Here is a 6,000-nt window from a genome sequence, read left to right on the forward strand (position 1 = left end):
ATATATTTTTCATTTTGAATTCCATTTTTTCTATCACATTCGGAGCTAGCAACTGTAAAGGACAGTTTGAAGGTATATATGTAATATATATTTTTTCTTGTGTAAAGATTTGCTGACCTGTATGATAATAGTTTTAATAAAGATGTATTAATATTTCAAACCACAAGCTGAAACAACTACTAACAGACTTTCAATGATTTTTATCTTTTTACTAAAAAAACTAACTATCATGTAATCAGGATTTTTGCTATGGAAATTTTCAAACCTATACATAATTACAAGATTTGATACAATAATTTCCTCCATAAAACCTGCCAGCTTTAACATGTCTGTTCATTGTTAGATATGTTCCATCCATACCTCTTGTTGTTCAGTGGCTCAGTTCATCTCTAGGTCCATTCATGTTGCTGCAAATGGCATTATTTCATTTTTTCTTTATGGCTCAGTAGTAGTATTCTATTGTATATATTTTAATCGTAAGGACATATAGAATGGATAAACAACATGTTCCCACTGTATAGCACAGGGAACTATATTCAATACTCTGTGATAAACCATAATAGAAATGAACATGAAGAATATGTATATTCAATATTATATATTATATATAATATTATATATTATATATTCATATATATTATATTATTCAATATTATATATATATTGCATGCTTATATATGTTATATATTATATTATATATTATCAGTTCAGTTCAGTTCAGTCGCTCAGTCACGTCCGACTCTTTGCGACCCCATGAATCGCAGCACGCCAGGCCTCCCTGTCCATCACCAACTCCCGGAGTTCACTGAGACTCACGTCCATCGAGTCAGTGATGCCATCCAGCCATTTCATCCTCTGTCGTCCCCTTCTCCTGCCCCCAATCCCTCATAATATATATTATATATATATATAAAATATATAATTATATATATATATTATTCAATATTATATATATATTGCATGCTCAATATTATATATATATATATATATATATATATATATATATATAAAATGCATGCTCAGTCACTCAGTCATGTCCACCTCATTGTGACCCAATGGACTGTAGCCTTTCAGGCACTTTTATATATATATATATATATATATATATATATATATATATCTCTGTGTGTATATACACACAGATATGAATCACTTTCCTCTGAAGAAATGTCAACTATCCTTTAATTAAAAAAGAAAAGAAAATGTGGCATATACATACATAGGAATATCAGTCTTAAAAAGAAAGAAATTCTGCCATATGTGACTACATAAATGAGCCTGGAGGATATTGTAAGTAAGATAAGCCAGTTAGAGTAGGATAAATTGCTCATTATTCCACTTATATAATGTATCTAAAATAGTCCTTCAAAGAAATGGTCGAATGGTGGTTGCCGGGATCTGGGAGGAGGGGTGAATAAGAGCTGTTTAGGAAAGAAAAGTGTCAGTTATACAAGATGAATAGCTCTAGAGATCTCCTGTACAATACTTTGTCTGTAGTTAACAATATCTTATTGTGTACCTAAAAATTAAAGTGGGTAGATCTTATGTTAAGTGTCCTTACTACAGGTAAAAAAAAAAAAGAAAGAAAGAAAGAGGGACTTCCTTGGTGGCCCAGTGGTTAAGAATCTGCCTGCCAATGCAGCGGACACAGGCTCTATCCCTGGTCTGGAAAGATCCCACATGTTGCAGAGAAACTGAGCCTGTGCAACACAAACTCACAAATTACTGAAGCCAACAAAGGTCCGTCTAGTCAGGGCTATGATTTTTCCTGTGGTCATGTATGAATGTGAGAGTTGGACTGTGAAGAAGGCTGAGTGCTGAAGAATTGATGCTTTTGAACTGTGGTGTTGGAGACGACTCTTGAAAGTCCTTTAGACTACAAGGAGATCCAACCAATCCATTCTGAAGGAGATCAGCCCTGGGATTTCTTTGGAAGGAACGATGCTAAAGCTGAAACTGCAGTACTTTGGCCACCTCATGTGAAGAGTTGACTCATTGGAAAAGACTCTGATGCTGGGAGGGATTGGGGGCAGGAGGAGAAGGTGACGACAGAGGATGAGATGGCTGGATGGCATCACTGACTCAATGGACATGAGTCTGAGTGAACTCTGGGAGTTGGTAATGGACAGGGAGGCCTGGCGTGCTGCAATTCATGGGGTCGCAAGAGTCGGACACGACTGAGTGACTGAACTGAACTGATGTTCCTAGAGCCCATGCTCCATAACAAGCATAGCCACTGGAATGAGAAACCCACACACTGCAATGTAGACCAAAATGAATAAATTAAAAATATCATAAAAAAGAAACAAATCAAAGAAATCATGGTATCATAAATGACAAGAAGTGAGATAATGTACATTTTCAAATTTCAGAGGAATCTAACTAAGACTGACAAAAGTTTATTGTGTTTATCAATCATATAAGCTAGAAAGGACTGGTGTCAGTGTTGTGGGAAAAAACTGGGTGGAAAGGACAAGGTTTAGGAAAAACTGGAAGCAGTGGACAGCTTTTTCAGGAAGTTGGTGTACTGCTGTGAGTAACGTTTTCATGCACAAACATATTTTGAAATTGGTTTAAAGTTGATTTTCTAGTTTGAAATTTGTGAAAAAAAATCTGGATTTCACCATTAATGGTAACATTTCCTTTACTGTGCAGATTCACCAAGATAGAGTCTGACACTGTGTTGAAGTGGTTCCATTTTTCAGGTAGTTTTTTGGAGTATGTTTATTTTTTTTAATGTTCTGATTTACTTCCTTTTTTCAGAGAAGGCAATGGCACCCCACTCCAGTACTCTTGCCTGGAAAATCCCATGGACGAAGGAGCCTAGTATGCTGCAGTCCATGGGGTCGCTCAGAGTCAGACACAACTGAGTGACTTCCCTTTCACTTTTCACTTTCATGCACCAGAGAGGGAAATGGCAACCCACTCCAGTGTTCTTGCCTGGAGAATCCCAGAGACGGTAGAGCCTCATAGGCTGTCGTCTATGGGGCCGCACAGAGTCGGACACGACTGAAGCGATTTAGCAGCAGCAGCACTTCCTTTTTTAAAGAAAATATCTTTTGAGTATTCACTATTTATCATAGAGTTTACTGAGTCTTTACATATATTAATACATTCAATGTTCATTAAAACATAAAACATGTTTTACTTGATTTTACAATTGAGGAAGCTGAGATCTAAAAAGAATAAGACATTACCCACATTCTTATACTTTACTCAGAATTTAAATTCTGGTCTTATCCTTTCACAAAGCTTGAGTTCTTATTTAAATGAATGAAAGTGTATGGTCTTTTTACATTGCTGTCTTTAATACAGCCTACTTTTGCTTCTGTGGAAATTGTCTGATAGGTATACTTGAAATATAGCTTCTTTAGGAATACAGATAATTATATATTTTTTTCAAATCCCCAGTTATAATTTGTTCAGCTCATCACACTTTGAAAGAAACAGATATCTCTCGAGGTTCAAATTTAGACTCAAAGGGATCTAGGAACTATTAAATCACCCAGACAACTTTGGAATGAGTACATTTGGAGCCAGAATCATGGCTAAGCAGGTGAGTCTTGTGAAGTTTGTAGAGTGAATAGTCAACCGTCCACCTAGAACTTAGCTTTCCACTAGAAACCTTTCTCCTTTATATGCTGAGGTATTGAATGGAATCCTAATACCTCTTAACTGCATTTCTTACTTTCATACTGTCTGCATTTCAGTCCTTTCTACAGGATATCTATTGGTACTTCAAATACTTTTAAAAGAGTTTTTAGAAGTTTGATCTCCTGAAATTTGGCTCAACTATAGTTTTCATTTTTGACTTCTCTAAACATTAGGTTCATACCAGAGCAAAATAGGCATATCTGCCAGTATTGTTACACATTGGGCAGCATGGCTTGATGGATTAGGAATATGGACTCTGCAGTCAAACAAACCCAGTTACATCCATACTGTACCATCTACTCTCTGTGTTGCTGTTGCTGTTTAGTTGCTAAGTAATTTCCAACCCTTTGCAACCCCATGGACTGTAGCCCACCAAACTCCTCTGTCCATGGGACTTCTCAGGCAAGAATACAGGAATGGGTTTCCATTTCCTTTTCTACAGGATCTTCCCAACATAGGGATAGAACCTGCATTTCCTGCATTGGCAGGCATATTCTTTACTGCTAAGCCATCAGGGAAGTCCCTATTCTCTGTGACCATAGCTCTAAGCCTGAGTTTTTCCATTGTTACTCAGACATGATGGGATAGAAATTTCATCAGAGTGTGTTAGCAAGAAACTATGAAAAATGAAAGTGAAAGTCGCTCAGTTGTGTCCAACTCTTTGCAACCCCATAGACTTCACAGTCCATGGAATTCTCCAGGCCAGAATACCGGAGTGAGTAGCCTTTTCCTTCTCCAGGGGATCTTCCCAACCCAGGGATTGAACTCAGATCTCCCACATTGCAGGTGGATTTGTTACCAGCTGAACTACAAAGGAAGCTCAAGAATACTGGAGTGGGTAGCTTATCCCTTCTCCAGTGGATTATCCTCACCCAGGAATTGAACCGGGTTCTCCTGCATTGCAGGTGGATTCTTTACCAACTGAGCTGTGAAGGAAGCCCATAGCACAAGTGAATTCATGTTTTGCACTATGTAGAATATCTGTAAGGACAGTCCTCAACTTCAACAGATAAATAATTATAGTATTAATAAATAAAATTTGAAATGCGAAGGAATTATACAGAGTTATGTCTTGAGGCTCCTTTTTTGTTAATATTTCATGGTTCCACTATGTGGGAAATAAAAACAGGATCAAAAATAAAATTCAAATAGGCTAACATTGGATTTAGTGAAACTAGTCTTATTTTTCCAGAGCTGCCAAAAATAAAAGTAATTATTCGGAAGCATTCATGAAGAACTACTATACATCCTTCCACAAAACTTCGTTTACAATTGAAGGTAAGTACTTTGGATGTTTTAAGCCCCTGAAATATACTGACACATGTTTATGGGAAAAGATGTTATCTACATATAGTATAGAATACATTATCTAACAGACTACTTAATTAGTGTTATCTATCAGAAACAAAGTACAAAATGTAGTAAATTTTTGAATGGGAACATAATCCTAAGTCTCTTTAATTATTATGCAAATAAAATTATATTTTCACATAGATCTGATTAATTTCCTTTTAACTTACATAGCATCAAGTATGTATTTTATAAAAGTAAGTAAGTCATGCTAGATCATTTTTATATTTTAAAGCTTTGGGGACTTACACAAAATTGAAAAACAGGGAAATATAAGTGTATTTTCATTTATCTATTATGTATTTTTAACTGCCACTTTTGTTACCAAATCAAAGCTTACTCTGCTTACTGCAAGGCAAGCCAATTAACTGTGAGCTTAAGTATTGAGGCAAGGAATATTGACTTTATTCAGAAAGCCAGCAGGCCAAGAAGATAGCAGACTGATGTCTCAAAATAATCATCTAATCAGGGTCCAGATGACAGGTTCTTTTATAAAACAGAGATGAGGGGAGGATGAAGAAGTAAATTTAAAAGGTCATTAGTTTTGCAATCATCTCCTGGAGTCTCAAGTCTTGGGCAGAAGATGTGTTAATTCTTTCCCTCCCATAGCCATCCACAGGTGGACAGGGTCCTGAACAAATGCACTTTGGTTTAACATTCAGGCAGAGGGGAAGGGTTTTCTGAGGTAGACCAATATGTATGAACAGTATTCTTTCAGTGAACAAAAGCACAGGAAACAAAGGTTAAAGAAAATAAATATATCCAACATGGAGTAAGTTTTTCCCTGTAACGTATACATGGGCATCAAAGCCTTGGTGGCACCAAAAACACTGGAATATTACTATCAGTCATCTCAAGTGCTTTCTTTCAGATACTATTTAATTTTTAATCAGCATCTTCCCATATTTTCTACATCACAAAGCAAAGAAGTACTGCTTATTTGTAGAGCAAAGTAAGGCTTAAGAGGACTACTCTGAGAGTAACAGACTCCTTTCC

The sequence above is a fragment of the Bos mutus genome, chromosome 26, assembly GCF_027580195.1.
Source record: "Bos mutus isolate GX-2022 chromosome 26, NWIPB_WYAK_1.1, whole genome shotgun sequence".
Classification (NCBI taxonomy): domain Eukaryota; kingdom Metazoa; phylum Chordata; class Mammalia; order Artiodactyla; family Bovidae; genus Bos; species Bos mutus.